This window comes from Prinia subflava, chromosome 12, assembly GCF_021018805.1.
Source record: "Prinia subflava isolate CZ2003 ecotype Zambia chromosome 12, Cam_Psub_1.2, whole genome shotgun sequence".
Taxonomy (NCBI): domain Eukaryota; kingdom Metazoa; phylum Chordata; class Aves; order Passeriformes; family Cisticolidae; genus Prinia; species Prinia subflava.
The window spans coordinates 17,842,709-17,855,129 of NC_086258.1; the positions used below are offsets into that span (position 1 = coordinate 17,842,709).

At 45.5% G+C, this 12,421-nt stretch overlaps 1 protein-coding gene across 2 annotated transcripts in view; it reads left to right on the plus strand.

The window, feature by feature from the left end:
- The window catches only part of LOC134556854 (uncharacterized), a 96,237-nt gene extending 85,956 nt beyond the window's left edge, over positions 1-10,281 (plus strand). For both annotated transcript variants that reach the window (XM_063409234.1, XM_063409236.1), the window contains 5 exons: positions 3,370-3,532; positions 4,224-4,541; positions 5,955-6,107; positions 6,871-6,993; positions 8,154-10,281. The gene's annotated coding sequence lies outside the window, so the exon portion shown is untranslated. The remainder of the gene's footprint in view (positions 1-3,369; positions 3,533-4,223; positions 4,542-5,954; positions 6,108-6,870; positions 6,994-8,153) is intronic.
- Positions 10,282-12,421: the final 2,140 nt, after the last annotated feature.

The window sequence follows — 12,421 nt, forward strand, 5'->3', positions numbered from 1 at the left end:
CTTCAGACTGAGCCAAAACAGAACCAAAACACAAAGCATTAGTAACTAAGGACAGTGGTTTTAAACCAGAAGTAGTTAAACCACTAATTCTACTTGATGCACTGCAGGAAGTAAAAAAGTGTTACCAATGTTTTCTAGTGATTGCTGTGGAAAAATTTTTTCAGAGCAGGTAGGGGAAAGCCAAAGTGTGCTTTACACTTAGGATATTTTGCAGAGATTTCTCAGCTCTACCACAATGTCCTGCTGGTTGCTCTCTCTGCAATGGCTTTTGGAGCTGTGGATACAAACTGAGTCAGTCATACACTCACTCACGAAACTGAGGGAAAAGTGATAGAGAAAGTGATACTAAAATGATCTTATGTAAGTACTTCGCCTCTTCTGGGAAAGAACTTAGAAAATAAAATCTGTAGGATCTTCTAAAGTTCCTTGAGTTTTATTCTGTTGCCTTACTTCCTTCAGTACTATTATTTTCTCCAAACTCACTGCAACTTAAGCCTTCTCCATGGGACCCTTAGGATGCCAGATACATCTTTTAGAGATTGTGGTGTCATGCTCCACCAAGCTGCTCCTGACCAAAAAACCTACAGACCAAAAAACCTACAGACTAAATCACTCTTAAAGCTATAAGGCCCAGGGTCTGTGGCTGGAAGAGGGAAAAGGAGTGAGAAAATGCAGCGTTTACAGCTGGAGAACAGCACTGGATTTTGTGTGTCTGTGACTGGGCTTAATGGTTGGTTGGAGAGGGGAGGATGTGTAAACCCTGGGGCAGCAGCTCTGCTCTGCTGGCTCCTGGGGGGTGTTGGGGGGACTCTGCTTTGGTCACTTTGGGGGTCCCCACTGAACCTGTGCTGGAGGCAGAAAGCCTGAGGACACACACTGGAAAGGCAGTCAGCTGGTTTAACTTGTGCTGAAGTAGGAGGAAACATGGGTCAGAGTGTTCCAGGTCATTCAATTTTAACTTTGAGAGAGAACCTTTGCTCCCCTGGAGTGATGCCATTGCACTGGAGACTGAATTTCCTTCTGTTGGCAAACACTGGAGTTAATTACTATCTTGTGTTTGCCATGGGGGAAGGAAAAGCCTTCAAGTTTCAGGCAGTAATGTTTCCTCAAGTAGATCCTTTTGAAAACTAAAGGACCTTGATAGGGCTCTGCAGATTTCCTGTCAAATCCTCTTTCTCCTGCTGGTCATCTCAGGTGGGCTGGTCTGTGGGTCACGTCGGACCGGGGGGGAAGCTGAGTGTGAATGGCTGGGGTTTGCTGAAGGAATTCAAGCTCTTCCTGTTTGTTACTTTATTCATCTGCTGCTTGTTCTGCTTTTAGATCTGACTTTGCTCTCTTACAGCTCTGCAGACAATTCCAGTAGCTCTGAAAAGTGAAAATTTATGTTGCTTTGAAAAAGAACGGGAAGCAGGCAAAAAAAACCCAAACTGGATGACAAATGTTTTCTGTCCAAAGAATGTGTTTCACTTTAGATTTGAGTGTTTCATAGAAGTAAGTTTAAAACAATGGCAAGAGCTGGCCAAGACAGCTGGAGAGTCTCCGGATTTTAAGACAGATCAGTGGTGGGAAACAGAGATTTGATGTTCTGGCTGTTGAAACCAAAGAGAAGAGGGGCAGAGGGAGGGAATGTCACCAGGGAGGAGAGGAAGGGAGAGGTCCTTTGACCAGAATAGGGAGAGGGGCAAGGAGACCACACAAGAGAGAACCAAATGAATGAGGATACAAGATATAGACATCAGGCTGAAAACTACTGGGGAAAACCCAAATCTTAACCTCTGGGTATAAAAACTCTGCCAGATGTGCTGCAGCTGCTCTGTGCAGTGACCATGCTCTGGGCTTTAAATCCTCTGGAGGCATTTAAAAGACAAGAGGTGGCATGATCTATGGAGTGGATTTGGCAGCGCTGTGTTAACAGCTGGACTTGATAGTCTTGAGGATCTTTTCCCAGATTATGGTTCTGTGATTCCAAGACTGGTGTCAATCCATGGAACTCTGTTCATCTTCAGGGCAGGAGGGACAGGCGTTGTTAACTTTGCTTTGCGAATCAGGAAATGGGATAATGTGTGCAAAATGATCAGAAAAAAAAAATAAATAAATAGACAGGATACATTTTTTTGATGTATGGGAAGAGGATGAGAAGAGCTTGTTGTTAATACTTGGTGGGGTCAGAGGAAACCCTTGCAGGACTGTCCAGGTGAGCAGGAGCTCTGTGCATAAAGTGCAAACGGTTCCCTGGTGTGGTGGTGGAAGAGGAGGGATCACTCCTTGCAGGGTGTGCATGGAGCAGTGCCAGGGGCTGCCTCTGTCCAGCATTTCCTGCAGTTGATCCTGCACAGGGGTGTCGAGAGCCGGAGGTGTCCCAGGTTTTATTCCACAGGAAATTTTGCAGCTGGTCTCAAGGACTGGGTTTGCACCCAAGGGTGTGTCCCGTGGGTTGCATTTCTCCTGGATCACCTCTTTCTGGGAAATGGGATGGAAGTCTCAGCAGACATGGATCAGCACAGACCATGAAAGACAAACATTTATTAACTTCTGTTGAATGTGTAATTAGGAATTAGTGTACTAACTAATTTGGAAATTTCCTCAAGGTACTTCTCAGGTAGTGACAGCAAAAAAAGTTGTTTTAATGAAAGCTTTGGATGAAAAGCTCCCAGGAACAAAGCAATTGGTGTTTTCCAGAGCTAGTCTGGTGAGGAAAGTTAGGTGAATTTTCTATAATTTCTTTTCTTATTTGACAGTATTTTGCAAAAATTTACTTCACAAAGTCGTGACAGTTTTATTTAAATGGTTGATAATTAATTTCTGACTAAATCCGAGGATGTTTTGAAAAGAAATACCAAGTTATTGTTTGCTTGTTCATTTGACTTGAACAGATATATCCCATGAGATCTCCTAAATTCAAAATAAATATTTCATCTTAGGCCAAGCAAAATATTCCTTCAGCATAATCCATCTTCCTTAGTTAGTTTTCTGGTGTGTTTTGGAAGTGACAGCAAACCAAGCTGTTATTTGCTGCTCCTGCTGAGGGCTCTGTGCAGGGCCACTGCCTGGAGGTGCCCGGAGGTCGTGGACATGGATGGAGCCCCCCAGGCTCAGGAGGGATTTCCCTCTCCCTGCAGAGGGACCTCGTGTCAAGCACTGCTGTGCTTGAGCCAGAGGTGGAAGGGGCTGTGAGTTTGGCCCTTGCAAAGCCCTTGCAGGGTGCAGTAGCACTGAGCAGTGTGAGGGTTCCTCTTGCTCCCATCACCGTGACCTGGGCTGGAGGCAGCTGCCTGGCATTTGGTCTGTGAGCTTTTATTGTTATTTTTTTGTCTGGACAAAGAGAACGGAGACACTTGGGTGCTAAGCACTGCCTTTAATTCCCAACAGGGAGAAGACTGAGTGAGGAGCCTGCTGAGCCTGCCCTGGCTCTGTGGAGGATCTGGGAGAGCTCCAGCCCAGCTGGAGCTGAGCCCCCTGGGCAGCCCCATGGACTCTCCCCACCTTCTGCACTTGGGTTTGCTGCTCCTGGCTCTTGCTGCTCCCCATCCAAGTGAGTCTCTGTGTTTGACTTCAGTGCTTTCCCCCGCACTTCCATAGCTCAAAACCTCTGAGCTGTTAGCAGAAAGCTCAGCTGTGCCCAGTTAAAACCAAGACCACAAAACCTCTAAGGTGAGAAGAGAAATTACAGAGGTGGAGGTTGATGTGTTTGACCTGTCACAATCACCTCCTTTGGGAGAGGTGACTGTTTGGGTCTGCCTGATGTCAGATGAGGTGAGTCCTCTCCCAAAGGACCGACTCTTTCCCAGGAGAGTCTGAGGGAGGAAGCCTGGGACACTGCACCCAGAGTGGCCAATCTGGCAGCTCAGCTCTGAAATTCAGTGGTCTTGGGATCTGGCAGTGTGTTGGAGGGACACCTGGTGGGATTGTGCCAAGGAGTTGGGGAAGGAAAGAGGACAAGAACAGATGAGCTCAGCAAGAGAAACATCTTTCAACTCACTTCCCAAGCTACCAGCTTCCTACTTAAAAAAACAGTGGAAGCAGTGGGGGAATCCTATCATGTTCCTACCCCAAAAATTATCCTGTGAACTGGCCACAATACTGTATAAAACTTGCCCATTGGCAGACAGCGTCTCCAAAGCCATGACTGAGCTTGTCCACCAAAACCCATCCTGTTCTCTGATGCTAAACCTCTGGGTAGAAAATTGGTAGAAAATGTTTTTTTTCTCTGTTTTCTGATTTAGATATTGCCATGTCTGCTGTTGGTCCTGCTGAAGGGACAGAAGACTCTTCCTCTGGCAGCATAAGTGTGACAGTCTACCACTGTAAGGACTGTGAGAGCAGCACATGCAAGACTAAGGCAATAAGTTTTGAAAACTTTGAAATAATCGCTGGAACATCAAACAAGACACTTTCAGATGCAATAACTGAGCTGGTGACCAATGAAACACACATCACTATTTGCTTTGAACGAGCAGATTCCTGTCTGGAAGGAATTTATGGTATCTTGTGGGAGAAAGATGAGGGAGCAGGATTCTCGTGTGGCACCCTGAATGCTGGAGGTATGCTGTGTTGGGAGCCTGGTTATTTACTGCTGGAAAACATACTGCTGGGTAGGAAACTGGACTGTCCTCTGTTAGGGCAGACAGCAAGGCTTATGAGTGAATAAACTGGAATGAATAGGTTTCTTCTGTGCAAAAAAGTCATAAAGTAATTCACAAAAGTAAATTCAGTTCTTTCAGGTCACATACTGCTTAAAACTACATTAGGAGAGATTCAGATAAACATACATTACTCTGACTTATAAAGATATGTTTTTCTTCTTTTTTTTTGGCAACAGCAATTCCCATGGTGGAATTCTGTGCCATGCTGCAATGTGTGAGTCCCACCTGCTTCAGCCAGAACACACCCAGACCCAGGTGCAGCCTCCAGAGCTGCTCTGTGCTGCTCTTCTGTCCAATTCAATTAACACCCAGGAGCATCTTTCCATCTTCCTCACAAAACTGCCAAAGTCAGGGATTCAAACCCCTGTCAGAGCATGGAGCAAGTGGCTCCACGAGGACAAAACCACATGGTGGCTCAGGTTGCAGGGGTGTGACTTAGTTGAGCTCCATCCAAGTCAGTGACATTTCTGTCTGTAGTTGGTTCTCTGAGAGCAGCTGTTATCACCTCTCCTGTTGGAGTCAGAGCATCCTTTCTAATTTTCTTGCTGACAGAAGAAAACAAAGAAAAAAGAGTTCTCTCCTTTGTATGCCTTTATTTAACCTAGCAATTCCTCCTGTATTTAATTCTGGCCACCATAAACCACTTCTCTCTTGTATTTATGCTCACCACTGCAAAATATTGACACGCTGTCACTACTGTGTAAAACTTTGGTGACACTAAAACACTCAATCTGGAAATTGCTGTAGACAGGGATGACTGTATCCCTTGAGAGGGGAAGGGGTGGATGTACAGGTGAAGGTAGGAGGGAGTTTTCCAGATTCTCTTATAAAAATAATCTCTATAATGGCACAGTGGGATGCAGGGTTGGTAGGAGATGCACTGCAGGTTCTTAGAGATTTACTCAGCTACTGGGCTTGCTTGTTCCTTTTCTTTGGTTCCTGTGGGTAAAAGACAAAATTTTTGAATATATTTTTATTGCATAGAGGTAATGCTAGGCTTTTTACAGATGTCTTGTTATTCTTAACTGCATGTGAAAACTTTCTTACCTTCTTCAGATATTTCCATTCTTGATTCCTAGAACAACTGATCAGTTGTGATTCATTTAGTGAGAAGGAAATTTAATGACAATAGTTGATTTGGACTGTTAGGGAATTAAACATCTCTAACTCATAGCAATCATAGCAATCTCCAACATTTTGTGCAACATGATCCACTTTTTAAATCTGTTAACCTCTTCAACACCTTCACTGACGATTTTCTACATGATCCTTATTTAGAATCAAAACTTTTTTACCTTCTATCTTTCTCAGAAAATGGAAGAGATAACATCAGTACTGAGAAGAATGTTTGCTGTGAAGCTGAGACAAATGTCTGGAGAAGCAACCCTATCCTGAAGTGCTACATTCAAAAGTCGGGTCCAAAACTCACCGCACTGCCAGTTGGCGTTCCTGAGGGAATTATAGGTTAATCTCATCTCATTTTTGTTTGCCTTTTGCTTTGAGAGGGGTTTGTCCAGACAGCTTGATGTGAATGGAGTTTTACATGGGCAGGGAGATGTCCTGTACATTCATAACTTGAATCTGCACATGATGCAGCCATCTAGTCTCAGAGCCTTAGCCTTGGCAAATGGACATGTCCAGTCCTGGACAGAGATGCCCACAGGCCCAGGTTCCTGTAATTATCTGGTGACAGACACAGGGGTGCTGAGGGAGGGGGCCACATGTTGGGCGTGCAGCAAGTTCCCAAGGACTGACCTTATCTGTAAGTGCTAAATGAGACTTTGCCTCCAGACTAAGAGGACGTTTGTCAACTAAAGGTGACATTTATATATTCAGATTTCTTTCATGGTAGAAACCCGTCATCTACCTTAGGTCATTTTTAGGACAAGAAGGTTTTTAAAAACCATTCAAAGTGGATTTCCTTATTTGAACACTTCATCAAGGATGGGTCTCTCACCACTTGTTGGTTATTTCAGACAAGATTGATGTTCAAAGGTATCTGTTGTGGTGGGCTGACAAGAATTTCTTTGAATGTTGATAAAGTGAGCATTATGCCAGGTACCTTCAGTAAGATATGGTGACCTGGAGGCTCTTTGTTCTCTCATTCATCAGTTCCTTCTCTCTTTATCAGATGGGGCCAGTTCCTTTGTGTGGTATTACGAGGCAGGTCATGGCTTGGCACTCCTGCTTGCTTCACTTGGATGCTCTGTTTTCTTCTGCTCTGCAGGTAATGCTGAATTTCTCACCAGCAAAAACAACAGCATTGGCATCGTGTCTGCATTGCTGGTTACTGTGGCTGTGGCAGGATGTGCCACCACGTATTGCTTCTTGAGGCAGCGGCGTCGCCGAGGTAAAGGCTGACAAATCGTGTGTTGCATACTTGGAAGTGGAAAAAGCACAAAGGGTTTTCCTCCTGGATCTCATCTCCATTGTGTTCTTCATGCAGTTCTTAATGGTCTTCCCTGTGCTGACAGCCAGAATGAACTCCCATGACAGTGCCCACTCGGGGCCTTTGTTATGAAAAGTAAGCACAGACGGAATTGCCTCACTGCTTCCTCCTGAAACAAGGGGAAAAGCACTGGCAGGACCAGGAAATCACAGGGTCAGCCTTCCCTCCGTGGGATCCTGTTCCTTGGAGCAGTCCCAGACTGCAGCACTGCTGTGCAGCTTCTCTGGCAGAGATGAGTCCCAGCCAGGACACAGATGGACATCCAGGCACGGGCTGACAGGGCCCTCAGGAGAGTGGCTCCTTCTCTCAGCCCTGCCCTTCTCTCAGCTTTAATTTAAGAACGAGTATTTCCCTAAATGCATCCAAGAGGGAAGTTTGTTTTGCAAACCCAGATGCATGGAGAGAGGTGGGATGGGCTCTCTGGAGACTTCTACAGACACTTCTTGCACCTGCCATATGTCCTTCCCCCTCCATCCTGTGTCCTCTTGGCTCCAGTGTTTTTGGCACCTTGTGTATGCCTGGGACTCCTCTCAGTTACTCAGCTAGTCCATCCCCTAGAAACTGATGTTGGTTGTTTCTTTGTAAAAGTCAAAGGATTAAATTTCCTAGTCTAAATTTGTTTTGGGAGGAGCTGCACCAGTGCTTGCAAAGCCCAGCAAAGGAACACTAAATGAGTCTCACTGCTGTTGTTACATCAATAGATAATTGGATATATTGGTGTGAGGGGTAAAAAATTTACCAGTAATGGCTGCCCTGAGGTCCTACCCAGGGGTGCAATGCCCAGTGATGTCTCAGGTGTGTCCTAGAGCCCCTCTAAGGCACAGGCTGATGGGTCACAGCACCAGGGCAGAGTCACAGCAGAGCCTTGAACCCACGTTCATGGCCATGAGGCTGCTGCCCCCTTTGTGGAGCAAGGGGTGGCCCAGTAGCAGATGGGAGAGGGGAGGTGCCCTAGAGGACTTCACAAATACAGGCATTTTGTTTGTAATTCTAACTGGAATCTACCAATTTCCTTGGTGGCCTCACTTTTTTTTTTTTTTTTTGCCAATTCTGCAATTTAGGCAACACAGACAGGTTCCTGACAGAGAAAGCCTGACACATCTTTGATAACCATCTACAAGGGAGAAAACCTCTCCACCAGCTGCATCCTCCTCCTCTCTCCTGATGTACAGCAACCAGCTGAACACAGACTGATTTTCCATGCAAAGTCCTGCTCTTTTATTCACAAATAGTCCTGTTTTCACCAATGTACCTTCACCACATCCACACCTTCCCTGAGCACTGTGACTCTTGTCCAGCTCCAGGCCTTTGTGAGCAGCACAAGCAGCACCAGGAGCCCCCATCCTCTCCTGATGCTTGGCTGCAGGCACCCCAGGGTGTGTGGCTGACTCAGCAGCACAGGCTGAAACCAGCTGAATTCTCTCTGAGTGGAAGTGTGAACTGCTCTGAAATGTTTCCCATGCCCTCTGCATGTCTTTCCCTTGGTAATACCACTGCACCACCCAAAGTGTTTGTATATTTTTAATTCTCAGGTCGTCTCAGGATTCTCCAAAGCGTTTTGCACAGCTGGCTGATTGGTTGGACTGGTTTGGTTTTTGGAAGAGATGTTTGATTTTGCCCCCACCCCCAGGCTGAGGACATGTCTGTGTGTTTGTTCCTGAGCAGGGGTGGGTGGGAGGCTGTGTCCAGCTCCCTCAGGGTCACAGAGGCCTTGGCCTCCCCCCAGGCTGAACAGAATTCTTCCATCAATCTTCCTGACAAATTAGGCAAGTTTAGACAGCGTGTGATGAATACAGAAATCAGAAATCCCGTGGGGTACTTGGTATCTTTAAATCATTCCCCATTCCCACTTGATTTGAATAAATCCTCAACTTTTGCATTGGATCTAACTTAGTATCAGGACTGTTGAGCAAAAATCAGTGGGAGCACAAATGGCAGAGCAAATTCTCAAGCAAAGTTAAAGTTTGCTGTCATTTTTCCCATTGTTTAGTTCCCCATACACCTGTAGCTGAAACTTCCAGCAGGAAATCACAAAGGATGTAGGACGTTGTGTCCTTCTTGAACTTTGCTACAGTCAAATCTAAAAGGAAAAGTTCTTAATGTAAAAGATCCAAATAATTATAATAATTATTTTTTAGAAAGGTAGAAGGGCCTCTGTGCTTAAATATACCTTTTCTTTGGCAAAGGAGACCAATGCTTTTTTGGGTTGGAGGGGATTTTTTTTCCCCAGTCAGGGCTTTAAACTCACACTTTTAACTCAGTTCTCAGCTGTTTGGATGCAAATTTTCAATTTTAGTGTGGTGGAATGCACTTAAACCTTCCTGAAGGGTTGAGAATCCAGGTATTCCAAGGCTGTGGTGTTGATGATCCTGTTGTCAGCTGTGTTTTGTCATAAGGAATGTTATATTTACTCAATAAATCAAAACTAAGGTTGCCTGTAAAAAGTCCAGACTGTGGATGAACTAAGAAATAGATGGAAAAATATTTTTCCTCTTTATATAGCCTCTATCACAATTGCAGTTCCATTTTTCTTCCCCTCAACAAAACTGCTGGAAGCTTTGGAAGGAGTGAGGAAGGTTCTCTTTTGAAATTGCACTGTATTATCTTGAGGTCTTGAGATTTAATGATGTGCAGATTTAATTTCTACTCTGTAACAACAGCTGGGGCCAGAGACCTGGACATGTTTTGAGAGGGAAACTCATATGGGCACCTCAGTGATATCAGTCAGGAAACACAAGTCCCAGACTCATCTTTATGTCTCACTCAAATACTGTTTCCTTCACTTCTCTTCTTCCTACAGGTGATTATGCAGATTGTGGTATTTGGGGACATCCCTACCAACTGTTCCACTTTGCCCCTTTGGAGCTGTGTTGTGCTGATGCACAGCAAAGGTGCCACATCTCAGGAAAAGCAGTGAGAACTTGCTTTAAGCATCTACAGTGTTTGTCCTCAGCAAGTGCATTTTACTATTGAATATGTACACATAGAGGCAAATATTTGTAGTCATAGGATCATGGGATGGTTGGTGTTGGAAGGAACCTAAAAGATCATCTTATTTTGTCTTATGGCATAAAAAAATGACAAAAAATACTTAAAGGCCTGACTCACCAAAAAGCCATAATTTGATAGCTGTTTTTGCATTTCAGGGTCATAATAATCACAATAAAACTTCATCTTAAGCACTGGCAATTCACTGTGTGGTGGTGCATCCTCCCTTTTCCAGGCCACACTTGGATCTGAGAAATGCTCATTCAGCCTCAGCCTTGATGAGCAGCCTCTGGCTCTGCTCCTCTGGAGTTCATCAGAGACACTCTCTGCTCCCAGGCACTGCTGCTGTCCAACCAGCTCCTGGCTTCCTTAGGAGCAGCCTTGGAAATGATTTTTCTTGCCTGAATGGCACAACATCCCTGTTCTCACACTTCCAAAGAACGTGTGCCAGTCTGAAGTGGGGCCAGGACGAAACACTGTTGAGATTAAAGCCCCTCTCTTGTGACCCTGTAAATAGGGATGAAAACCCAGACCCTTGGAGCTCTCCTGGACCAGGGACCTTCCTCTGAATGGGGCCTGTCTGAGCCAGGGTCTCTCCCATTTGCTGCTCTTGGTGGATCCCCAAACAATGATGGATCCTGGGCTGATCCCCCCCTTGCTTGAGGCCCAACTCTTCACCCCTTGGGGAGACACAAAAGCATCCAGAGTGAGCATTCCCTGCCCTCCAGCGGTGTCCTGGTTTGGAAAGACAGGTGTCTGCTAAGGAAGGCAGGAGCATCCCTTGAAGATGGAAACCCCCTCCCTCTGAATCGTTATAATTTTGAAATGAAAGGGCTTTCAGGCAAAGATATGGGAATAGGAATAACAGTTCTTTACTAGGAAAATTAAAAAAAAATACAAACATAGTAGTACAAAAAAACAGATAAAAAGAAAATACTGACAGTCAGAATATGACCTGACACCCAGTTGGTAGCAGTCCAGTCAGGTCCTCCTGGAGCAAGAGATGTGGTTCTGTTGAAGCACTGATCCTGTAGGAGGGTGTAGTTTTCCCCTGAGGCTCCAGTGGTGGTGAGATGGGTCTGGTGTTCCTCTGGGAATGCAGAGCACACAGGCTGTGCTGGGCTCTGAATGCCAGGGTTTATCCAGGTGGGAATGCAGTGCACACAGGCTGTGCTGGGCTCTGAATGCCAGGGTTTATCCAGGTGGGAATGCTGGGCTCCTCCCCTGGGTGCAGCATCTCCCATGGATGATGGAATTGGATCAGCCCTGCAGGGAGCCTCGATGGCCCATGGACAGCAGAGATCCCCTGGAGGGAGGATGGGTCCTGGAAGGGATAAAGAACCCTGCCCCAGCTGGTTTAACAGATGGTGATTGAATACATCTTGCAGTGCAACCTAAGACAAGCAGAATTCCTCACGGGTGCCTTGCACTGACTCTTTATATCTGTGTGCAGATGCTTTGGCATCTGCAAATGGGAGAAATGCCAACAAGGTGCTCACACGATCTTCTTTAAGTGCTTCTGTCTCAGAGCCAATCTCTTCTCTTAGAAACTGTTGCTCTTTCTACTTGTTAAGTACATGTGTAGAATATAAACAGCCTTCTGGGTTGCAACTTTAATTCTCACTTTGAGAGAGTATACTTTGTTTTGGTGGAAAAGGCTTTATTGTTTTGGTAAAGATTGGAATTATTTATTGTCTTGGCTTTGCAATGAACTTAAGGAAGAAGGAAAAGCCTGAAAGTTTCAGGTAATGATGTTTCCTCAAATAGATCCTTTTAGCAAAAAAATCAAAAGACCTTGTTAGGGTTCTACAGATTTCCTGTCAAATCCTCTTTCTCCTGCTGGTGATGCTGGGTGGGTTGGTTTGTGGGTCAGGTCTGCCCTGTGGGCGAAGCTGGGTGTGAGGGGCTGGTGTTTGCTGAAGGAACTCAGCTCCTCCTGCATGGGAGTTATTCACATTGTCATTGCCAAGATGCAGATCCAATCTGCTGATCTGTGTGCGGGGTTTGTACAATAATTGAGGGTTTTCCTGAAGTAGTGGAGCATCTCTCATCTCCTTTCTCCTTACAAAGCCAAGACTTCTGCATCTGCAGCCACCAATCTAAGCCTGTGGGAGTCTTGGCAATCTGAACTGATGCTACCAAGCCCCTGCATTTGCAGGGAGGCCACAACTGGGGAAAACTGCCTGACTTTGGAACTGGGAAGAGCAAATTTGAGCCTCCCTTTTCCCAGTTGTCTTCAGAGGGGAGGTAGGGGCTCCTTGTAGACAACTTTCTCCTAGGGGCCGGGGGTTGCTCAGCAGCAGGAAATCAGGGGTGGTTTAAGTGTGAAGAACCCCAAGAT